At 32.3% G+C, this 25,014-nt stretch overlaps 14 non-coding genes across 14 annotated transcripts; all 14 read right to left on the reverse strand.

The window, feature by feature from the left end:
• Positions 1–378: 378 nt before the first annotated feature.
• TRNAG-CCC (transfer RNA glycine (anticodon CCC)) lies at positions 379–449 on the reverse strand. The gene has a single exon. It is a non-coding gene; the product is annotated as a tRNA-Gly (tRNA).
• Positions 450–2,972: 2,523 nt separating this feature from the next.
• Positions 2,973–3,043, reverse strand: TRNAG-CCC (transfer RNA glycine (anticodon CCC)). Its single transcript has one exon. It is a non-coding gene; the product is annotated as a tRNA-Gly (tRNA).
• Positions 3,044–4,528: 1,485 nt separating this feature from the next.
• Positions 4,529–4,599, reverse strand: TRNAG-CCC (transfer RNA glycine (anticodon CCC)). Its single transcript has one exon. It is a non-coding gene; the product is annotated as a tRNA-Gly (tRNA).
• Positions 4,600–7,643: 3,044 nt separating this feature from the next.
• On the reverse strand, positions 7,644–7,714 carry TRNAG-CCC (transfer RNA glycine (anticodon CCC)). Its single transcript has one exon. It is a non-coding gene; the product is annotated as a tRNA-Gly (tRNA).
• A 437-nt stretch (positions 7,715–8,151) lies between these two features.
• TRNAG-CCC (transfer RNA glycine (anticodon CCC)) lies at positions 8,152–8,222 on the reverse strand. Its single transcript has one exon. It is a non-coding gene; the product is annotated as a tRNA-Gly (tRNA).
• Positions 8,223–9,186: 964 nt separating this feature from the next.
• TRNAG-CCC (transfer RNA glycine (anticodon CCC)) lies at positions 9,187–9,257 on the reverse strand. Its single transcript has one exon. It is a non-coding gene; the product is annotated as a tRNA-Gly (tRNA).
• Positions 9,258–10,742: 1,485 nt separating this feature from the next.
• On the reverse strand, positions 10,743–10,813 carry TRNAG-CCC (transfer RNA glycine (anticodon CCC)). The gene has a single exon. It is a non-coding gene; the product is annotated as a tRNA-Gly (tRNA).
• A 450-nt stretch (positions 10,814–11,263) lies between these two features.
• TRNAG-CCC (transfer RNA glycine (anticodon CCC)) lies at positions 11,264–11,334 on the reverse strand. The gene has a single exon. It is a non-coding gene; the product is annotated as a tRNA-Gly (tRNA).
• Positions 11,335–15,404: 4,070 nt separating this feature from the next.
• TRNAG-CCC (transfer RNA glycine (anticodon CCC)) lies at positions 15,405–15,475 on the reverse strand. Its single transcript has one exon. It is a non-coding gene; the product is annotated as a tRNA-Gly (tRNA).
• Positions 15,476–16,962: 1,487 nt separating this feature from the next.
• TRNAG-CCC (transfer RNA glycine (anticodon CCC)) lies at positions 16,963–17,033 on the reverse strand. The gene has a single exon. It is a non-coding gene; the product is annotated as a tRNA-Gly (tRNA).
• A 1,485-nt stretch (positions 17,034–18,518) lies between these two features.
• TRNAG-CCC (transfer RNA glycine (anticodon CCC)) lies at positions 18,519–18,589 on the reverse strand. The gene has a single exon. It is a non-coding gene; the product is annotated as a tRNA-Gly (tRNA).
• Positions 18,590–20,074: 1,485 nt separating this feature from the next.
• TRNAG-CCC (transfer RNA glycine (anticodon CCC)) lies at positions 20,075–20,145 on the reverse strand. The gene has a single exon. It is a non-coding gene; the product is annotated as a tRNA-Gly (tRNA).
• A 2,527-nt stretch (positions 20,146–22,672) lies between these two features.
• On the reverse strand, positions 22,673–22,743 carry TRNAG-CCC (transfer RNA glycine (anticodon CCC)). Its single transcript has one exon. It is a non-coding gene; the product is annotated as a tRNA-Gly (tRNA).
• Positions 22,744–23,193: 450 nt separating this feature from the next.
• On the reverse strand, positions 23,194–23,264 carry TRNAG-CCC (transfer RNA glycine (anticodon CCC)). Its single transcript has one exon. It is a non-coding gene; the product is annotated as a tRNA-Gly (tRNA).
• Positions 23,265–25,014: the final 1,750 nt, after the last annotated feature.

A 25,014-nucleotide genomic window follows, 5' to 3' on the forward strand; every position in this document is an offset into this window, starting at 1 on the left:
TTTGGCTATGATTTTCAAGTGAAATTGTACTATTTGCATTGTTGTATACATTTCCCAAGATAAGAAATACATATCTTTGCTCCATGGATGTATTTTTAGTTCAAGGAAGATTGTGCTAAAGAGTTTGTGGAACAAACATAAATAATTCGGAAATGTAATTGCCTTTACAATAGCAGCTTTGGGTCTTTAGTGTTTGTGTCAGTAGCACATTTTTTTTACCTGTGGAGAGGAAATGTTACTATTATGCTTTTTAAGAATTTGGTGAATAGAGACATCTTGGAGGCTCATCTTTGAGAAATGCAATATTGTAATGTTTTTAATGAGATTCAATATATATTAATTTGAAAAATGTCCTAGGATTCAAAAAACACATTTTCATGCGCTAGCCGGGACTCGAACCCGGGTCGCAAGAATGGGAATCTTGCATGAAACCCCTACACTACTAGCGCTCTATAGAAACCTTTAATTCACACAACAAATGACTAACAATCAATTGATAATCTTTAGTCAAAAATGTTCAATTTGGCTATGATTTTCAAGTGAAATTGTTCTATTTGCACTGTAGTATAGATTTCCCAAGATAAGAAGTACATACATTTGCTCCATGGATGTATTTTTAGTTCAAGGAAGATTGTGCTAAAGAGTTTTTGGAGCAAATATAAATAATTCGGAAATGTAATTGCCTTTACAATAGCAGCTTTGGGACGTTAGTGTTTGTGTCAGTAGCACAATTTTTTTACCTGTGGAGAGGAAGTGTTACTTCTATGCTTTTTAAGAATTTGGTGAATAGAGACATCTTGGATGCTAATCTCTGAGAAATGCAATATTGCAGTGTTTTTAGTGAGATTCAATATATATTAATTTGAAACATTTCATAGGATTCAAAAGACACATTATGCACTAGCCAGGTCTCAAACCAAGGTCGCACGAATGATAATCTTGCATGATACCCCTACACTAGCACATTCTTAAAGAACTACATTCACATAAAAGAAGTTTTACAATCAATTGTTAATCTCTAGTGAAAATTGTGCAATGTGACTGTGTTTTTCAAGTGAAGTTGTACTATCTCCACTGCCTTATAAGTTTCCCACAATAAGAAATACATATATTTACTCTTTGGATGTATTTTTTTTTATGGAAAGATTTGATAATGACATTGTGGAGCAGATTTAAAAAATTAAGAAATATAATTGACTTCACAATTAAAGCTTTAACTCTTTAGTGTTTGTATCACTGGTACATTTTTTTTTACCTGTGGAGAGAAAATGTTACCTCTATGCTTTTTAAGAATTTTGTGAATTGAGACATCTTCAAGGACTATCTCTGAGAAAAGCAATAAAGCTATGTTTTTTATACAGATTAATTATATATTAATTTAACAGATTTTATAGAATTCAAAAGACACACTTTTATGTGCTAGCTGGGACTCGAACCCAGGTCGCAAGAATGGGAATCTTGCATGTTACCCCTACTTTACTAGCACTTTTTAGCTACCTATAATTCACACAACAAATGACTAACAATCAATTGATGATCTTTAGTCAAAAATTTTCAATTTGGCTATGATTTTCAAGTGAAATTGTACTATTTTGCACTGTTGTATAGATTTCCCAAGATAAGAAATACATATCTTTGCTCCATGGATGTATGTTTAGTTCAAGGAAAATTGTGCTAAAGAGTTTGTGGAACAAATGTAGTTAATTCGGAAATGTAATTGCCTTTACAATAGCAGCTTTGGGTCTTTAGTGTTTGTGTCCGTAGCACTTTTTTTTTACCTGTGGAGAGGAAATGTTACTATTATGCTTTTTAAGAATTTGGTGAATAGAGACATCTTGGAGACTCATCTTTGATAAATGCAATATTGTAATGTTTTTAGTGAGATTCAATATATATTAATTTGAAAAATGTCATAGGATTCAAAAAACACATTTTCATGCGCCTACCGGGACTCGAACCCGGGTCGCAAGAATGGGAATCTTGCATGATACCCCTACACTACTAGCGCTCTTTAGAAACCTTTAATTCACACAACAAATGACTAACAATCAATTGATAATCTTTAGTCAAAAATGTTCAATTTGGCTATGATTTTCAAGTGAAATTGTTCTATTTGCACTGTAGTATAGATTTCCCAAGATAAGAAGTACATACATTTGCTCCATGGATGTATTTTTAGTTCAAGGAAGATTGTGCTAAAGAGTTTTTGGAGCAAATATAAATAATTCGGAAATGTAATTGCCTTTACAATAGCAGCTTTGGGACTTTAGTGTTTGTGTCAGTAGCACAATTTTTTTACCTGTGGAGAGGAAGTGTTACTTCTATGCTTTTTAAGAATTTGGTGAATAGAGACATCTTGGATGCTAATCTCTGAGAAATGCAATATTGCAGTGTTTTTAGTGAGATTCAATATATATTAATTTGAAACATTTCATAGGATTCAAAAGACACATTATGCACTAGCCAGGTCTCAAACCAAGGTCGCACGAATGATAATCTTGCATGATACCCCTACACTAGCACATTCTTAAAGAACTACATTCACATAAAAGAAGTCTTACAATCAATTGTTAATCTCTAGTGAAAATTGTGCAATGTGACTGTGTTTTTCAAGTGAAGTTGTACTATCTCCACTGCCTTATAAGTTTCCCACAATAAGAAATACATATATTTAATCTTTGGATGCATTTTTTTCCAGGAAAGATTTGATAATGACATTGTGGAGCAGATGTAAAAAATTAAGAAATATAATTGACTTCACAATTAAAGCTTTAACTCTTTAGTGTTTGTATCACTGGTACATTTTTTTTACCTGTGGAGAGAAAATGTTACCTCTATGCTTTTTAAGAATTTTGTGAATTGAGACATCTTCAAGGACTATCTCTGAGAAAAGCAATAAAGCTATGTTTTTTATACAGATTAATTATATATTAATTTAACAGATTTTATAGAATTCAAAAGACACACTTTTATGCGCTAGCTGGGACTCGAACCCAGGTCGCAAGAATGGGAATCTTGCATGATACCCCTACACTACTAGCGCTTTTTAGCTACCTATAATTCACACAACAAATGACTAACAATCAATTGATGATCTTTAGTCAAAAATGTTCAATTTGGCTATGATTTTCAAGTGAAATTGTACTATTTGCACTGTTGTATAGATTTCCCAAGATAAGAAATACATATCTTTGCTCCATGGATGTATTTTTAGTTCAAGGAAGATTGTGCTAAAGAGTTTTTGGAACAAATGTAGTTAATTCGGAAATGTAATTGCCTTTACAATAGCAGCTTTGGGTCTTTAGTGTTTGTGTCCATAGCACTTTTTTTTTACCTGTGGAGAGGAAATGTTACTATTATGCTTTTTAAGAATTTGGTGAATAGAGACATCTTGGAGGCTCATCTTTGAGAAATGCAATATTGTAATGTTTTTAGTGAGATTCAATATATATTAATTTGAAAAATGTCATAGGATTCAAAAAACACATTTTCATGCGCTAGCCGGGACTCTAACCGGGTCCCAAGAATGGGAATCTTGCATGATACCCCTACACTACTAGCGCTCTTTAGAAACTTTTAATTCACATAACAAATGACTAATAATCAATTGATAATCTTTAGTCAAAAATGTGCAATTTGGCTATGATTTTCAAGTGAAATTGTACTATTTGCACTGTTGTATAGATTTCCCAAGATAAGAAGTACATACATTTGCTCCATGGATGTATTTTTAGTTCAAGGAAGATTGTGCTAAAGAGTTTTTGGAGCAAATATAAATAATTCGGAAATGTAATTGCCTTTACAATAGCAGCTTTGGGACTTTAGTGTTTGTGTCAGTAGCACAATTTTTTTACCTGTGGAGAGGAAGTGTTACTTCTATGCTTTTTAAGAATTTGGTGAATAGAGACATCTTGGATGCTAATCTCTGAGAAATGCAATATTGCAGTGTTTTTAGTGAGATTCAATAAATCTTAATTTGAAACATTTCATAGGATTCAAAAGACACATTATGCACTAGCCAGGTCTCAAACCAAGGTCGCACGAATGATAATCTTGCATGATACCCCTACACTAGCACATTCTTAAAGAACTACATTCACATAAAAGAAGTCTTACAATCAATTGTTAATCTCTAGTGAAAATTGTGCAATGTGACTGTGTTTTTCAAGTGAAGTTGTACTATCTCCACTGCCTTATAAGTTTCCCACAATAAGAAATACATATATTTAATCTTTGGATGCATTTTTTTTCAAGGAAAGATTTGATAATGACATTGTGGAGCAGATGTAAAAAATTAAGAAATATAATTGACTTCACAATTAAAGCTTTAACTCTTTAGTGTTTGTATCACTGGTACATTTTTTTTACCTGTGGAGAGAAAATGTTACCTCTATGCTTTTTAAGAATTTTGTGAATTGAGACATCTTCAAGGACTATCTCTGAGAAAAGCAATAAAGCTATGTTTTTTATACAGATTAATTATATATTAATTTAACAGATTTTATAGAATTCAAAAGACACACTTTTATGCGCTAGCTGGGACTCGAACCCAGGTCGCAAGAATGGGAATCTTGCATGATACCCCTACACTACTAGCGCTTTTTAGCTACCTATAATTCACACAACAAATGACTAACAATCAATTGATGATCTTTAGTCAAAAATGTTCAATTTGGCTATGATTTTCAAGTGAAATTGTACTATTTGCACTGTTGTATAGATTTCCCAAGATAAGAAATACATATCTTTGCTCCATGGATGTATTTTTAGTTCAAGGAAGATTGTGCTAAAGAGTTTTTGGAACAAATGTAGTTAATTCGGAAATGTAATTGCCTTTACAATAGAAGCTTTGGGTCTTTAGTGTTTGTGTCCGTAGCACTTTTTTTTTACCTGTGGAGAGGAAATGTTACTATTATGCTTTTCAAGAATTTGGAGAATAGAGACATCTTAGAGGCTCATCTTTGAGAAATGCAATATTGTAATGTTTTTAGTGAGATTCAATATATATTAATTTGAAAAATGTCATAGGATTCAAAAAACACATTTTTATGCGCTAGCCGGGACTCTAACCGGGTCCCAAGAATGGGAATCTTGCATGATACCCCTACACTACTAGCGCTCTTTAGAAACTTTTAATTCACATAACAAATGACTAATAATCAATTGATAATCTTTAGTCAAAAATGTGCAATTTGGCTATGATTTTCAAGTGAAATTGTACTATTTGCACTGTTGTATAGATTTCCCAAGATAAGAAGTACATACATTTTCTCCATGGATGTATTTTTAGTTCAAGGAAGATTGTGCTAAAGAGTTTTTGGAGCAAATATAAATAATTCAGAAATGTTATTGCCTTTACAATAGCAGCTTTGGGACTTTAGTGTTTGTGCCAGTAGCACAATTTTTTTTGCCTGTGGAGAGGAAGTGTTACTTCTATGCTTTTTAAGAATTTGGTGAATAGAGACATCTTGGATGCTAATCTCTGAGAAATGCAATATTGCAGTGTTTTTAGTGAGATTCAATATATATTAATTTGAAACATTTCATAGGATTCAAAAGACACATTATGCACTAGCCGGGTCTCAAACCAAGGTCGCACGAATGATAATCTTGCATGATACCCCTACACTAGCACATTCTTAAAGAACTACATTCACATAAAAGAAGTCTTGCAATCAATTGTTAATCTCTAGTGAAAATTGTGCAATGTGACTGTGTTTTTCAAGTGAAGTTGTACTATCTCCACTGCCTTATAAGTTTCCCACAATAAGAAATACATATATTTACTCTTTGGATGTATTTTTTTTTATGGAAAGATTTGATAATGACATTGTGGAGCAGATTTAAAAAATTAAGAAATATAATTGACTTCACAATTAAAGCTTTAACTCTTTAGTGTTTGTATCACTGGTACATTTTTTTTTACCTGTGGAGAGAAAATGTTACCTCTATGCTTTTTAAGAATTTTGTGAATTGAGACATCTTCAAGGACTATCTCTGAGAAAAGCAATAAAGCTATGTTTTTTATACAGATTAATTATATATTAATTTAACAGATTTTATAGAATTCAAAAGACACACTTTTATGTGCTAGCTGGGACTCGAACCCAGGTCGCAAGAATGGGAATCTTGCATGTTACCCCTACTTTACTAGCACTTTTTAGCTACCTATAATTCACACAACAAATGACTAACAATCAATTGATGATCTTTAGTCAAAAATTTTCAATTTGGCTATGATTTTCAAGTGAAATTGTACTATTTTGCACTGTTGTATAGATTTCCCAAGATAAGAAATACATATCTTTGCTCCATGGATGTATGTTTAGTTCAAGGAAAATTGTGCTAAAGAGTTTGTGGAACAAATGTAGTTAATTCGGAAATGTAATTGCCTTTACAATAGCAGCTTTGGGTCTTTAGTGTTTGTGTCCGTAGCACTTTTTTTTTACCTGTGGAGAGGAAATGTTACTATTATGCTTTTTAAGAATTTGGTGAATTGAGACATCTTGGAGACTCATCTTTGATAAATGCAATATTGTAATGTTTTTAGTGAGATTCAATATATATTAATTTGAAAAATGTCATAGGATTCAAAAAACACATTTTCATGCGCCTACCGGGACTCGAACCTGGGTCGCAAGAATGGGAATCTTGCATGATACCCCTACACTACTAGCGCTCTTTAGAAACCTTTAATTCACACAACAAATGACTAACAATCAATTGATAATCTTTAGTCAAAAATGTTCAATTTGGCTATGATTTTCAAGTGAAATTGTTCTATTTGCACTGTAGTATAGATTTCCCAAGATAAGAAGTACATACATTTGCTCCATGGATGTATTTTTAGTTCAAGGAAGATTGTGCTAAAGAGTTTTTGGAGCAAATATAAATAATTCGGAAATGTAATTGCCTTTACAATAGCAGCTTTGGGACTTTAGTGTTTGTGTCAGTAGCACAATTTTTTTACCTGTGGAGAGGAAGTGTTACTTCTATGCTTTTTAAGAATTTGGTGAATAGAGACATCTTGGATGCTAATCTCTGAGAAATGCAATATTGCAGTGTTTTTAGTGAGATTCAATATATATTAATTTGAAACATTTCATAGGATTCAAAAGACACATTATGCACTAGCCAGGTCTCAAACCAAGGTCGCACGAATGATAATCTTGCATGATACCCCTACACTAGCACATTCTTAAAGAACTACATTCACATAAAAGAAGTCTTACAATCAATTGTTAATCTCTAGTGAAAATTGTGCAATGTGACTGTGTTTTTCAAGTGAAGTTGTACTATCTCCACTGCCTTATAAGTTTCCCACAATAAGAAATACATATATTTAATCTTTGGATGCATTTTTTTCAAGGAAAGATTTGATAATGACATTGTGGAGCAGATGTAAAAAATTAAGAAATATAATTGACTTCACAATTAAAGCTTTAACTCTTTAGTGTTTGTATCACTGGTACATTTTTTTTACCTGTGGAGAGAAAATGTTACCTCTATGCTTTTTAAGAATTTTGTGAATTGAGACATCTTCAAGGACTATCTCTGAGAAAAGCAATAAAGCTATGTTTTTTATACAGATTAATTATATATTAATTTAACAGATTTTATAGAATTCAAAAGACACACTTTTATGCGCTAGCTGGGACTCGAACCCAGGTCGCAAGAATGGGAATCTTGCATGATACCCCTACACTACTAGCGCTTTTTAGCTACCTATAATTCACACAACAAATGACTAACAATCAATTGATGATCTTTAGTCAAAAATGTTCAATTTGGCTATGATTTTCAAGTGAAATTGTACTATTTGCATTGTTGTATAGATTTCCCAAGATAAGAAATACATATCTTTGCTCCATGGATGTATTTTTAGTTCAAGGAAGATTGTGCTAAAGAGTTTGTGGAACAAACATAAATAATTCGGAAATGTAATTGCCTTTACAATAGCAGCTTTGGGTCTTTAGTGTTTGTGTCAGTAGCACATTTTTTTTACCTGTGGAGAGGAAATGTTACTATTATGCTTTTTAAGAATTTGGTGAATAGAGACATCTTTGAGAAATGCAATATTGTAATGTTTTTAATGAGATTCAATATATATTAATTTGAAAAATGTCCTAGGATTCAAAAAACACATTTTCATGCACTAGCCGGGACTCGAACCCGGGTCGCAAGAATGGGAATCTTGCATGATACCCCTACACTACTAGCGCTCTTTAGAAACCTTTAATTCACACAACAAATGACTAACAATCAATTGATAATCTTTAGTCAAAAATGTTCAATTTGGCTATGATTTTCAAGTGAAATTGTTCTATTTGCACTGTAGTATAGATTTCCCAAGATAAGAAGTACATACATTTGCTCCATGGATGTATTTTTAGTTCAAGGAAGATTGTGCTAAAGAGTTTTTGGAGCAAATATAAATAATTCGGAAATTGAATTGCCTTTACAATAGCAGCTTTGGGACTTTAGTGTTTGTGTCAGTAGCACAATTTTTTTACCTGTGGAGAGGAAGTGTTACTTCTATGCTTTTTAAGAATTTGGTGAATAGAGACATCTTGGATGCTAATCTCTGAGAAATGCAATATTGCAGTGTTTTTAGTGAGATTCAATATATATTAATTTGAAACATTTCATAGGATTCAAAAGACACATTATGCACTAGCCAGGTCTCAAACCAAGGTCGCACGAATGATAATCTTGCATGATACCCCTACACTAGCACATTCTTAAAGAACTACATTCACATAAAAGAAGTCTTACAATCAATTGTTAATCTCTAGTGAAAATTGTGCAATGTGACTGTGTTTTTCAAGTGAAGTTGTACTATCTCCACTGCCTTATAAGTTTCCCACAATAAGAAATACATATATTTAATCTTTGGATGCATTTTTTTCCAGGAAAGATTTGATAATGACATTGTGGAGCAGATGTAAAAAATTAAGAAATATAATTGACTTCACAATTAAAGCTTTAACTCTTTAGTGTTTGTATCACTGGTACATTTTTTTTACCTGTGGAGAGAAAATGTTACCTCTATGCTTTTTAAGAATTTTGTGAATTGAGACATCTTCAAGGACTATCTCTGAGAAAAGCAATAAAGCTATGTTTTTTATACAGATTAATTATATATTAATTTAACAGATTTTATAGAATTCAAAAGACACACTTTTATGCGCTAGCTGGGACTCGAACCCAGGTCGCAAGAATGGGAATCTTGCATGATACCCCTACACTACTAGCGCTTTTTAGCTACCTATAATTCACACAACAAATGACTAACAATCAATTGATGATCTTTAGTCAAAAATGTTCAATTTGGCTATGATTTTCAAGTGAAATTGTACTATTTGCACTGTTGTATAGATTTCCCAAGATAAGAAATACATATCTTTGCTCCATGGATGTATTTTTAGTTCAAGGAAGATTGTGCTAAAGAGTTTTTGGAACAAATGTAGTTAATTCGGAAATGTAATTGCCTTTACAATAGCAGCTTTGGGTCTTTAGTGTTTGTGTCCATAGCACTTTTTTTTTACCTGTGGAGAGGAAATGTTACTATTATGCTTTTTAAGAATTTGGTGAATAGAGACATCTTGGAGGCTCATCTTTGAGAAATGCAATATTGTAATGTTTTTAGTGAGATTCAATATATATTAATTTGAAAAATGTCATAGGATTCAAAAAACACATTTTCATGCGCTAGCCGGGACTCTAACCGGGTCCCAAGAATGGGAATCTTGCATGATACCCCTACACTACTAGCGCTCTTTAGAAACTTTTAATTCACATAACAAATGACTAATAATCAATTGATAATCTTTAGTCAAAAATGTGCAATTTGGCTATGATTTTCAAGTGAAATTGTACTATTTGCACTGTTGTATAGATTTCCCAAGATAAGAAGTACATACATTTGCTCCATGGATGTATTTTTAGTTCAAGGAAGATTGTGCTAAAGAGTTTTTGGAGCAAATATAAATAATTCGGAAATGTAATTGCCTTTACAATAGCAGCTTTGGGACTTTAGTGTTTGTGTCAGTAGCACAATTTTTTTACCTGTGGAGAGGAAGTGTTACTTCTATGCTTTTTAAGAATTTGGTGAATAGAGACATCTTGGATGCTAATCTCTGAGAAATGCAATATTGCAGTGTTTTTAGTGAGATTCAATATATATTAATTTGAAACATTTCATAGGATTCAAAAGACACATTATGCACTAGCCAGGTCTCAAACCAAGGTCGCACGAATGATAATCTTGCATGATACCCCTACACTAGCACATTCTTAAAGAACTACATTCACATAAAAGAAGTCTTACAATCAATTGTTAATCTCTAGTGAAAATTGTGCAATGTGACTGTGTTTTTCAAGTGAAGTTGTACTATCTCCACTGCCTTATAAGTTTCCCACAATAAGAAATACATATATTTAATCTTTGGATGCATTTTTTTTCAAGGAAAGATTTGATAATGACATTGTGGAGCAGATGTAAAAAATTAAGAAATATAATTGACTTCACAATTAAAGCTTTAACTCTTTAGTGTTTGTATCACTGGTACATTTTTTTTACCTGTGGAGAGAAAATGTTACCTCTATGCTTTTTAAGAATTTTGTGAATTGAGACATCTTCAAGGACTATCTCTGAGAAAAGCAATAAAGCTATGTTTTTTATACAGATTAATTATATATTAATTTAACAGATTTTATAGAATTCAAAAGACACACTTTTATGCGCTAGCTGGGACTCGAACCCAGGTCGCAAGAATGGGAATCTTGCATGATACCCCTACACTACTAGCGCTTTTTAGCTACCTATAATTCACACAACAAATGACTAACAATCAATTGATGATCTTTAGTCAAAAATGTTCAATTTGGCTATGATTTTCAAGTGAAATTGTACTATTTGCACTGTTGTATAGATTTCCCAAGATAAGAAATACATATCTTTGCTCCATGGATGTATTTTTAGTTCAAGGAAGATTGTGCTAAAGAGTTTTTGGAACAAATGTAGTTAATTCGGAAATGTAATTGCCTTTACAATAGAAGCTTTGGGTCTTTAGTGTTTGTGTCCGTAGCACTTTTTTTTTACCTGTGGAGAGGAAATGTTACTATTATGCTTTTCAAGAATTTGGAGAATAGAGACATCTTAGAGGCTCATCTTTGAGAAATGCAATATTGTAATGTTTTTAGTGAGATTCAATATATATTAATTTGAAAAATGTCATAGGATTCAAAAAACACATTTTTATGCGCTAGCCGGGACTCAAACCCGGGTCGCAAGAATGGGAATCTTGCATGATACCCCTACACTACTAGCGCTCTTTAGAAACCTTTAATTCACACAACAAATGACTAACAATCAATTGATAATCTTTAGTCAAAAATGTTCAATTTGGCTATGATTTTCAAGTGAAATTGTTCTATTTGCACTGTAGTATAGATTTCCCAAGATAAGAAGTACATACATTTGCTCCATGGATGTATTTTTAGTTAAAGGAAGATTATGCTAAAGAGTTTTTGGAGCAAATATAAATAATTCGGAAATGTAATTGCCTTTACAATAGCTGCTTTGGGACTGTAGTGTTTGTGTCAGTAGCACAATTTTTTTACCTGTGGAGAGGAAGTGTTACTTCTATGCTTTTTAAGAATTTGGTGAATAGAGACATCTTGGATGCTAATCTCTGAGAAATGCAATATTGCAGTGTTTTTAGTGAGATTCAATATATATTAATTTGAAACATTTCATAGGATTCAAAAGACACATTATGCACTAGCCAGGTCTCAAACCAAGGTCGCACGAATGATAATCTTGCATGATACCCCTACACTAGCACATTCTTAAAGAACTACATTCACATAAAAGAAGTTTTACAATCAATTGTTAATCTCTAGTGAAAATTGTGCAATGTGACTGTGTTTTTCAAGTGAAGTTGTACTATCTCCACTGCCTTATAAGTTTCCCACAATAAGAAATACATATATTTAATCTTTGGATGCATTTTTTTTCAAGGAAAGATTTGATAATGACATTGTGGAGCAGATGTAAAAAATTAAGAAATATAATTGACTTCACAATTAAAGCTTTAACTCTTTAGTGTCTGTATCACTGGTACATTTTTTTTACCTGTGTAGAGAAAATGTTACCTCTATGCTTTTTAAGAATTTTATGAATTGAGACATCTTCAAGGACTATCTCTGAGAAAAGCAATAAAGCTATGTTTTTTATACAGATTAATTTAACAGATTTTATAGAATTCAAAAGACACACTTTTATGCGCTTGCTGGGACTCAAACCCAGGTCGCAAGAATGGGAATCTTGCATGATACCCCTACACTACTAGCGCTTTTTAGCTACCTATAATTCACACAACAAATGACTAACAATCAATTGATGATCTTTAGTCAAAAATGTTCAATTTGGCTATGATTTTCAAGTGAAATTGTACTATTTGCACTGTTGTATAGATTTCCCAAGATAAGAAATACATATCTTTGCTCCATGGATGTATTTTTAGTTCAAGGAAGATTGTGCTAAAGAGTTTTTGGAACAAATGTAGTTAATTCGGAAATGTAATTGCCTTTACAATAGCAGCTTTGGGTCTTTAGTGTTTGTGTCCATAGCACTTTTTTTTTACCTGTGGAGAGGAAATGTTACTATTATGCTTTTTAAGAATTTGGTGAATAGAGACATCTTGGAGGCTCATCTTTGAGAAATGCAATATTGTAATGTTTTTAGTGAGATTCAATATATATTAATTTGAAAAATGTCATAGGATTCAAAAAACACATTTTCATGCGCTAGCCGGGACTCTAACCGGGTCCCAAGAATGGGAATCTTGCATGATACCCCTACACTACTAGCGCTCTTTAGAAACTTTTAATTCACATAACAAATGACTAATAATCAATTGATAATCTTTAGTCAAAAATGTGCAATTTGGCTATGATTTTCAAGTGAAATTGTACTATTTGCACTGTTGTATAGATTTCCCAAGATAAGAAGTACATACATTTTCTCCATGGATGTATTTTTAGTTCAAGGAAGATTGTGCTAAAGAGTTAGTGGAGCAAATATAAATAATTCAGAAATGTTATTGCCTTTACAATAGCAGCTTTGGGACTTTAGTGTTTGTGCCAGTAGCACAATTTTTTTTGCCTGTGGAGAGGAAGTGTTACTTCTATGCTTTTTAAGAATTTGGTGAATAGAGACATCTTGGATGCTAATCTCTGAGAAATGCAATATTGCAGTGTTTTTAGTGAGATTCAATATATATTAATTTGAAACATTTCATAGGATTCAAAAGACACATTATGCACTAGCCGGGTCTCAAACCAAGGTCGCACGAATGATAATCTTGCATGATACCCCTACACTAGCACATTCTTAAAGAACTACATTCACATAAAAGAAGTCTTGCAATCAATTGTTAATCTCTAGTGAAAATTGTGCAATGTGACTGTGTTTTTCAAGTGAAGTTGTACTATCTCCACTGCCTTATAAGTTTCCCACAATAAGAAATACATATATTTACTCTTTGGATGTATTTTTTTTTATGGAAAGATTTGATAATGACATTGTGGAGCAGATTTAAAAAATTAAGAAATATAATTGACTTCACAATTAAAGCTTTAACTCTTTAGTGTTTGTATCACTGGTACATTTTTTTTTACCTGTGGAGAGAAAATGTTACCTCTATGCTTTTTAAGAATTTTGTGAATTGAGACATCTTCAAGGACTATCTCTGAGAAAAGCAATAAAGCTATGTTTTTTATACAGATTAATTATATATTAATTTAACAGATTTTATAGAATTCAAAAGACACACTTTTATGTGCTAGCTGGGACTCGAACCCAGGTCGCAAGAATGGGAATCTTGCATGTTACCCCTACTTTACTAGCACTTTTTAGCTACCTATAATTCACACAACAAATGACTAACAATCAATTGATGATCTTTAGTCAAAAATTTTCAATTTGGCTATGATTTTCAAGTGAAATTGTACTATTTTGCACTGTTGTATAGATTTCCCAAGATAAGAAATACATATCTTTGCTCCATGGATGTATGTTTAGTTCAAGGAAAATTGTGCTAAAGAGTTTGTGGAACAAATGTAGTTAATTCGGAAATGTAATTGCCTTTACAATAGCAGCTTTGGGTCTTTAGTGTTTGTGTCCGTAGCACTTTTTTTTTACCTGTGGAGAGGAAATGTTACTATTATGCTTTTTAAGAATTTGGTGAATTGAGACATCTTGGAGACTCATCTTTGATAAATGCAATATTGTAATGTTTTTAGTGAGATTCAATATATATTAATTTGAAAAATGTCATAGGATTCAAAAAACACATTTTCATGCGCCTACCGGGACTCGAACCCGGGTCGCAAGAATGGGAATCTTGCATGATACCCCTACACTACTAGCGCTCTTTAGAAACCTTTAATTCACACAACAAATGACTAACAATCAATTGATAATCTTTAGTCAAAAATGTTCAATTTGGCTATGATTTTCAAGTGAAATTGTTCTATTTGCACTGTAGTATAGATTTCCCAAGATAAGAAGTACATACATTTGCTCCATGGATGTATTTTTAGTTCAAGGAAGATTGTGCTAAAGAGTTTTTGGAGCAAATATAAATAATTCGGAAATGTAATTGCCTTTACAATAGCAGCTTTGGGACTTTAGTGTTTGTGTCAGTAGCACAATTTTTTTACCTGTGGAGAGGAAGTGTTACTTCTATGCTTTTTAAGAATTTGGTGAATAGAGACATCTTGGATGCTAATCTCTGAGAAATGCAATATTGCAGTGTTTTTAGTGAGATTCAATATATATTAATTTGAAACATTTCATAGGATTCAAAAGACACATTATGCACTAGCCAGGTCTCAAACCAAGGTCGCACGAATGATAATCTTGCATGATACCCCTACACTAGCACATTCTTAAAGAACTACATTCACATAAAAGAAGTCTTACAATCAATTGTTAATCTCTAGTGAAAATTGTGCAATGTGACTGTGTTTTTCAAGTGAAGTTGTACTATCTCCACTGCCTTATAAGTTTCCCACAATAAGAAATACATATATTTAATCTTTGGATGCATTTTTTTTCAAGGAAAGATTTGATAATGACATTGTGGAGCAGATGTAAAAAATTAAGAAATATAATTGACTTCACAATTAAAGCTTTAACTCTTTAGTGTTTGTATCACTGGTACATTTTTTTTACCTGTGGAGAGAAAATGTTACCTCTATGCTTTTTAAGAATTTTGTGAATTGAGACATCTTCAAGGACTATCTCTGAGAAAAGCAATAAAGCTATGTTTTTTATACAGATTAATTATATATTAATTTAACAGATTTTATAGAATTCAAAAGACACACTTTTATGCGCTAGCTGGGACTCGAACCCAGGTCGCAAGAATGGGAATCTTGCATGATACCCCTACACTACTAGCGCTTTTTAGCTACATATAATTCACACAACAAATGACTAACAATCAATTGATGATCTTTAGTCAAAAATGTTCAATTTGGCTATGATTTTCAAGTGAAATTGTATTATTTGCACTGTTGTATAGATTTCCCAAGATAAGAAATACATATCTTTGCTCCATGGATGTATTTTTAGTTCAAGGAAGATTGTGCTAAAGAGTTTGTGGAACAAATATAAATAATTCGGAAATGTAATTGCCTTTACAATAGCAGCTTTGGGTCTTTAGTGTTTGTGTCAGTAGCACATTTTTTTTACCTGTGGAGAGGAAATGTTACTATTATGCTTTTTAAGAATTTGGTGAATAGAGACATCTTGGAGGCTCATCTTTGAGAAATGCAATATTGTAATGTTTTTAATGAGATTCAATATATATTAATTTGAAAAATGTCCTAGGATTCAAAAAACACATTTTCATGCACTAGACGGGACTCGAAACCCGGGTCGCAAGAATGGGAATCTTGCATGATACCCCTACACTACTAGCGCTCTTTAGAAATCTTTAATTCACACAACAAATGACTAACAATCAATTGATAATCTTTAGTCAAAAATGTTCAATTTGGCTATGATTTTCAAGTGAAATTGTTCTATTTGCACTGTAGTATAGATTTCCCAAGATAAGAAGTACATACATTTGCTCCATGGATGTATTTTTAGTTCAAGGAAGATTGTGCTAAAGAGTTTTTGGAGCAAATATAAATAATTCGGAAATGTAATTGCCTTTACAATAGCAGCTTTGGGACTTTAGTGTTTGTGTCAGTAGCACAATTTTTTTACCTGTGGAGAGGAAGTGTTACTTCTATGCTTTTTAAGAATTTGGTGAATAGAGACATCTTGGATGCTAATCTCTGAGAAATGCAATATTGCAGTGTTTTTAGTGAGATTCAATATATAATAATTTGAAACATTTCATAGGATTCAAAAGACACATTATGCACTAGCCAGGTCTCAAACCAAGGTCGCACGAATGATAATCTTGCATGATACCCCTACACTAGCACATTCTTAAAGAACTACATTCACATAAAAGAAGTCTTACAATCAATTGTTAATCTCTAGTGAAAATTGTGCAATGTGACTGTGTTTTTCAAGTGAAGTTGTACTATCTCCACTGCCTTATAAGTTTCCCACAATAAGAAATACATATATTTAATCTTTGGATGCATTTTTTTTCAAGGAAAGATTTGATAATGACATTGTGGAGCAGATGTAAAAAATTAAGAAATATAATTGACTTCACAATTAAAGCATTAACTCTTTAGTGTCTGTATCACTGGTACATTTTTTTTACCTGTGTAGAGAAAATGTTACCTCTATGCTTTTTAAGAATTTTGTGAATTGAGACATCTTCAAGGACTATCTCTGAGAAAAGCAATAAAGCTATGTTTTTTATACAGATTAATTATATATTAATTTAACAGATTTTATAGAATTCAAAAGACACACTTTTATGCGCTAGCTGGGACTCGAACCCAGGTCGCAAGAATGGGAATCTTGCATGATACCCCTACACTACTAGCGCTTTTTAGCTACATATAATTCACACAACAAATGACTAACAATCAATTGATGATCTTTAGTCAAAAATGTTCAATTTGGCTATGATTTTCAAGTGAAATTGTACTATTTGCACTGTTGTATAGATTTCCCAAGATAAGAAATACATATCTTTGCTCCATGGATGTATTTTTAGTTCAAGGAAGATTGTGCTAAAGAGTTTTTGGAACAAATGTAGTTAATTCGGAAATGTAATTGCCTTTACAATAGCAGCTTTGGGTCTTTAGTGTTTGTGTCCGTAGCACTTTTTTTTTACCTGTGGAGAGGAAATGTTACTATTATGCTTTTTAAGAATTTGGTGAATAGAGACATCTTGGAGGCTCATCTTTGAGAAATGCAATATTGTAATGTTTTTAGTGAGATTCAATATATATTAATTTGAAAAATGTCATAGGATTCAAAAAACACATTTTCATGCGCTAGCCGGGACTCTAACCGTGTCCCAAGAATGGGATCTTGCATGATACCCCTACACTACTAGCTCTCTTTAGAAACATTTAATTCACATAACAAATGACTAACAATCAATTGATAATCTTTAGTCAAAAATTTGCAAATTGGCTATGATTTTCAAGTGAAATTGTACTATTTGCACTGTTGTATAGATTTCCCAAGATAAGAAGTACATACATTTTCTCCATGGATGTATTTTTAGTTCAAGGAAGATTGTGCTAAAGAGTTAGTGGAGCAAATATAAATAATTCGGAAATGTTATTGCCTTTACAATAGCAGCTTTGGGACTTTAGTGTTTGTGCCAGTAGCACAATTTTTTTACCTGTGGAGAGGAAGTGTTACTTCTATGCTTTTTAAGAATTTGGTGAATAGAGACATCTTGGATGCTAATCTCTGAGAAATGCAATATTGCAGTGTTTTTAGTGAGATTCAATATATATTAATTTGAAACATTTCATAGGATTCAAAAGACACATTATGCACTAGCCGGGTCTCAAACCAAGGTCGCACGAATGATAATCTTGCATGATACCCCTACACTAGCACATTCCTAAAGACCTACATTCACATAAAAGAAGTCTTGCAATCAATTGTTAATCTCTAGTGAAAATTGTGCAATGTGACTGTGTTTTTCAAGTGAAGTTGTACTATCTCCACTGCCTTATAAGTTTCCCACAATAAGAAATACATATATTTACTCTTCGGAAGTATTTTTTTTCAAGGAAAGATTTGATAATGACATTGTGGAGCAGATGTAAAAAATTAAGAAATATAATTGACTTCACAATTAAAGCTTTAACTCTTTAGTGTTTGTATCACTGGTACATTTTTTTTTACCTGTGGAGAGAAAATGTTACCTCTATGCTTTTTAAGAATTTTGTGAATTGAGACATCTTCAAGGACTATCTCTGAGAAAAGCAATAAAGCTATGTTTTTTATACAGATTAATTATATATTAATTTAACAGATTTTATAGAATTCAAAAGACACACTTTTAAGCACTAGCTGGGACTCGAACCCAGGTCGCAAGAATGGGAATCTTGCATGATACCCCTACACTACTAGCGCTTTTTAGCTACCTATAATTCACACAACAAATGACTAACAATCAATTGATGATCTTTAGTCAAAAATGTTCAATTTGGCTATGATTTTCAAGTGAAATTGTATTATTTGCACTGTTGTATAGATTTCCCAAGATAAGAAATACATATCTTTGCTCCATGGATGTATTTTTAGTTCAAGGAAGATTGTGCTAAAGAGTTTTTGGAACAAATGTAGTTAATTCGGAAATGTAATTGCCTTTACAATAGCAGCTTTGGATCTTTAGTGTTTGTGTCCGTAGCACTTTTTTTTTACCTGTGGAGAGGAAATGTTACTATTATGCTTTTTAAGAATTTGGTGAATAGAGACATCTTGGAGGCTCATCTTTGAGAAATGCAATATTGTAATGTTTTTAGTGAGATTCAATATATATTAATTTGAAAAATGTCATAGGATTCAAAAAACAAATTTTCATGCGCTAGCCGGGACTCTAACCGGGTCACAAGAATGGAAATCTTGCATGATACCCCTACACTACTAGCGCTCTTTAGAAACTTTTAATTCACATAACAAATGACTAACAATCAATTGATAATCTTTAGTCAAAAATGTGCAATTTGGCTATGATTTTCAAGTGAAATTGTACTATTTGCACTGTTGTATAGATTTCCCAAGATAAGAAGTACATACATTTTCTCCATGGATGTATTGTTAGTTCAAGGAAGATTGTGCTAAAGAGTTAGTGGAGCAAGTATAAATAATTCGGAAATGTTATTGCCTTTACAATAGCAGCTTTGGGACTTTAGTGTTTGTGCCAGTAGCACAATTTTTTTACCTGTGGAGAGGAAGTGTTACTTCTATGCTTTTTAAGAATTTGGTGAATAGAGACATCTTGGATGCTAATCTCTGAGAAATGCAATATTGCTGTTGTTTTAGTGAGATTCAATATATATTAATTTGAAACATTTCATAGGATTCAAAAGACACATTATGCACTAGCCAGGTCTCAAACCAAGGTCACACGAATGATAATCTTGCATGATACCCCTACACTAGCACATTCTTAAAGAACTACATTCACATAAAAGAAGTCTTACAATCAATTGTTAATCTCTAGTGAAAATTGTGCAATGTGACAGTGTTTTTCAAGTGAAGTTGTACTATCTCCACTGCCTTATAAGTTTCCCACAATAAGAAATACATATATTTAATCTTTGGATGCATTTTTTTTCAAGGAAAGATTTGATAATGACATTGTGGAGCAGATGTAAAAAATTAAGAAATATAATTGACTTCACAATTAAAGCTTTAACTCTTTAGTGTTTGTATCACTGGTACATTTTTTTTACCTGTGGAGAGAAAATGTTACCTCTATGCTTTTTAAGAATTTTGTGAATTGAGACATCTTCAAGGACTATCTCTGAGAAAAGCAATAAAGCTATGTTTTTTATACAGATTAATTATATATTAATTTAACAGATTTTATAGAATTCAAAAGACACACTTTTATGCGCTAGCTGGGACTCGAACCCAGGTCGCAAGAATGGGAATCTTGCATGATAACCCTACACTACTAGCGCTTTTTAGCTACCTATAATTCACACAACAAATGACTAACAATCAATTGATGATCTTTAGTCAAAAATGTTCAATTTGGCTATGATTTTCAAGTGAAATTGTATTATTTGCACTGTTGTATAGATTTCCCAAGATAAGAAATACATATCTTTGCTCCATGGATGTATTTTTAGTTCAAGGAAGATTGTGCTAAAGAGTTTTTGGAACAAATGTAGTTAATTCGGAAATGTAATTGCCTTTACAATAGCAGCTTTGGATCTTTAGTGTTTGTGTCCGTAGCACTTTTTTTTTACCTGTGGAGAGGAAATGTTACTATTATGCTTTTTAAGAATTTGGTGAATAGAGACATCTTGGAGGCTCATCTTTGAGAAATGCAATATTGTAATGTTTTTAGTGAGATTCAATATATATTAATTTGAAAAATGTCATAGGATTCAAAAAACACATTTTCATGCGCTAGCCGGGACTCTAACCGGGTCACAAGAATGGAAATCTTGCATGATACCCCTACACTACTAGCGCTCTTTAGAAACTTTTAATTCACATAACAAATGACTAACAATCAATTGATAATCTTTAGTCAAAAATGTGCAATTTGGCTATGATTTTCAAGTGAAATTGTACTATTTGCACTGTTGTATAGATTTCCCAAGATAAGAAGTACATACATTTTCTCCATGGATGTATTGTTAGTTCAAGGAAGATTGTGCTAAAGAGTTAGTGGAGCAAATATAAATAATTCGGAAATGTTATTGCCTTTACAATAGCAGCTTTGGGACTTTAGTGTTTGTGCCAGTAGCACAATTTTTTTTACCTGTGGAGAGGAAGTGTTACTTCTATGCTTTTTAAGAATTTGGTGAATAGAGACATCTTGGATGCTAATCTCTGAGAAATGCAATATTGTAATGTTTTTAGTGAAATTCAATATATATTAATTTGAAAAATGTCATAGGATTCAAAAAACACATTTTCATGCGCTAGCCGGGACTCTAACCGGGTCACAAGAAGGGGAATCTTGCATGATACCCCTACACTACTAGCGCTCTTTAGAAACTTTTAATTCACATAACAAATGACTAACAATCAATTGATAATCTTTAGTCAAAAATGTGCAATTTGGCTATGATTTTCAAGTGAAATTGTACTATTTGCACTGTTGTATAGATTTCCCAAGATAAGAAGTACATACATTTTCTCCATGGATGTATTTTTAGTTCAAGGAAGATTGTGCTAAAGAGTTAGTGGAGCAAATATAAATAATTCGGAAATGTTATTGCCTTTACAATAGCAGCTTTGGGACTTTAGTGTTTGTGCCAGTAGCACAATTTTTTTACCTGTGGAGAGGAAGTGTTACTTCTATGCTTTTTAAGAATTTGGTGAATAGAGACATCTTGGATGCTAATCTCTGAGAAATGCAATATTGCAGTGTTTTTAGTGAGATTCAATATATATTAATTTGAAACATTTCATAGGATTCAAAAGACACATTATGCACTAGCCGGGTCTCAAACCAAGGTCGCACGAATGATAATCTTGCATGATACCCCTACACTAGCACATTCTTAAAGAACTACATTCACATAAAAGAAGTCTTGCAATCAATTGTTAATCTCTATTGAAAATTGTGCAATGTGACTGTGTTTTTCAAGTGAAGTTGTACTATCTCCACTGCCTTATAAGTTTCCCACAATAAGAAATACATATATTTACTCTTTGGATGTATTTTTTTTCAAGGAAAGATTTGATAATGACATTGTGGAGCAGATTTAAAAAATTAAGAAATATAATTGACTTCACAATTAAAGCTTTAACTCTTTAGTGTTTGTATCACTGGTACATTTTTTTTACCTGTGGAGAGAAAATGTTACCTCTATGCTTTTTAAGATTTTTGTGAATTGAGACATCTTCAAGGACTATCTCTGAGAAAAGCAATAAAGCTATGTTTTTTATACAGATTAATTATATATTAATTTAACAGATTTTATAGAATTCAAAAGACACACTTTTATGTGCTAGCTGGGACGCGAACCCAGGTCGCAAGAATGGGAATCTTGCATGTTACCCCTACTTTACTAGCACTTTTTAGCTACCTATAATTCACACAACAAATGACTAACAATCAATTGATGATCTTTAGTCAAAAATTTTCAATTTGGCTATGATTTTCAAGTGAAATTGTACTATTTGCACTGTTGTATAGATTTCCCAAGATAAGAAATACATATCTTTGCTCCATGGATGAATTTTTAGTTCAAGGAAGATTGTGCTAAAGAGTTTGTGGAACAAATGTAGTTAATTCGGAAATGTAATTGCCTTTACAATAGCAGCTTTGGGTCTTTAGTGTTTGTGTCCGTAGCACTTTTTTTTTACCTGTGGAGAGGAAATGTTACTATTATGCTTTTTAAGAATTTGGTGAATAGAGACATCTTGGAGACTCATCTTTGATAAATGCAATATTGTAATGTTTTTAGTGAGATTCAATATATATTAATTTGAAAAATGTCATAGGATTCAAAAAACAAATTTTCATGCGCTAACCGGGACTCGAACCCGGGTCACAAGAATGGGAATCTTGCATGATACCCCTACACTACTAGCACTTTTTAGATACCTATAATTCACACAACAAATGACTAACAATCAATTGATGATCTTTAGTCAAAAATGTTCAATTTGGCTATGATTTTCAAGTGAAATTGTACTATTTGCACTGTTGTATAGATTTCCCAAGATAAGAAATACATATCTTTGCTCCATGGATGTATTTTTAGTTCAAGGAAGATTGTGCTAAAGAGTTTGTGGAACAAATATAAATAATTCGGAAATGTAATTGCCTTTACAATAGCAGCTTTGGGTCTTTAGTGTTTGTGTCAGTAGCACATTTTTTTTACCTGTGGAGAGGAAATGTTACTATTATGCTTTTTAAGAATTTGGTGAATAGAGACATCTTGGAGGCTCATCTTTGAGAAATGCAATATTGTAATGTTTTTAGTGAGATTCAATATATATTAATTTGAAAAATGTCATAGGATTCAAAAAACACATTTTCATGTGCTAGCCGGGACTCTAACCCGGGTCACAAGAATGGGAATCTTGCATGATACCCCTACACTACTAGCGCTCTTTAGAAACTTTTAATTCACATAACAAATGACTAACAATCAATTGATAATCTTTAGTCAAAAATGTGCAATTTGGCTATGATTTTCAAGTGAAATTGTACTATTTGCACTGTAGTATAGATTTCCCAAGATAAGAAGTACATACATTTTCTCCATGGATGTATTTTTAGTTCAAGGAAGATTGTGCTAAAGAGTTTGTGGAGCAAACATAAATAATTCGGAAATGTTATTGCCTTTACAATAGCAGCTTTGGGACTTTAGTGTTTGTGCCAGTAGCACAATTTTTTTACCTGTGGAGAGGAAGTGTTACTTCTATGCTTTTTAAGAATTTGGTGAATAGAGACATCTTGGATGCTAATCTCTTAGAAATGCAATATTGCAGTGTTTTTAGTGAGATTCAATATATATTAATTTGAAACATTTCATAGGATTCAAAAGACACATTATGCACTAGCCAGGTCTCAAACCAAGGTCGCACGAATGATAATCTTGCATGATACCCCTACACTAGCACATTCTTAAAGAACTACATTCACATAAAAGAAGTCTTGCAATCAATTGTTAATCTCTAGTGAAAATTGTGCAATGTGACTGTGTTTTTCAAGTGAAGTTGAACTATCTCCACTGCCTTATAAGTTTCCCACAATAAGAAATACATATATTTACTCTTTGGATGTATTTTTTTTCAAGGAAAGATTTGATAATGCAAAAAGCATAGAAGTAACACTTCCTCTCCACAGGTAAAAAAATTGTGCTTCTGACACAAACACTAAAGTCCCAAAGCTGCTATTGTAAACGCAATTACATTTCCGAATTATTTATATTTGCTCCACAAACTCTTTAGCACAATATTCCTTGAACTAAAAATACATTCATGGAGAAAATGTATGTACTTCTTATCTTGGGAAATCTATACTACAGTGCAAATAGTACAATTTCACTTGAAAATCATAGCCAAATTGCACATTTTTGACTAAAGATTTTCAAGTGAAATTGTACTATTTGCACTGTAGTATAGATTTCCCAAGATAAGAAGTACATACATTTTCTCCATGGATGTATTTTTAGTTCAAGGAAGATTGTGCTAAAGAGTTTGTGGAGCAAATATAAATAATTCGGAAATGTTATTGCCTTTACAATAGCAGCTTTGGGACTTTAGTGTTTGTGCCAGTAGCACAATTTTTTTACCTGTGGAGAGGAAGTGTTACTTCTATGCTTTTTAAGAATTTGGTGAATAAAGACATCTTGGATGCTAATCTCTGAGAAATGCAATATTGCAGTGTTTTTAGTGAGATTCAATATATATTAATTTGAAACATTTCATAGGATTCAAAAGACACATTATGCAGTAGCCAGGTCTCAAACCAAGGTCGCACGAATGATAATCTTGCATGATACCCCTACACTAGCACATTCTTAAAGAACTACATTCACATAAAAGAAGTCTTGCAATCAATTGTTAATCTCTAGTGAAAATTGTGCAATGTGACTGTGTTTTTCAAGTGAAGTTGTACTATCTCCACTGCCTTATAAGTTTCCCACAATAAGAAATACATATATTTACTCTTTGGATGTATTTTTTTCAAGGAAAGATTTGATAATGACATTGTGGAGCAGATTTAAAAAATTAAGAAATATAACTGACTTCACAATTAAAGCTTTAACTCTTAAGTGTTTGTATCACTGGTACATTTTTTTTACTTGTGGAGAGAAAATGTTACCTCTATGCTTTTTAAGAATTTTGTGAAT

This window comes from Taudactylus pleione, unplaced genomic scaffold, assembly GCF_031769625.1.
Source record: "Taudactylus pleione unplaced genomic scaffold, aTauple2 ptg000497l, whole genome shotgun sequence".
NCBI classification, from domain to species: domain Eukaryota; kingdom Metazoa; phylum Chordata; class Amphibia; order Anura; family Myobatrachidae; genus Taudactylus; species Taudactylus pleione.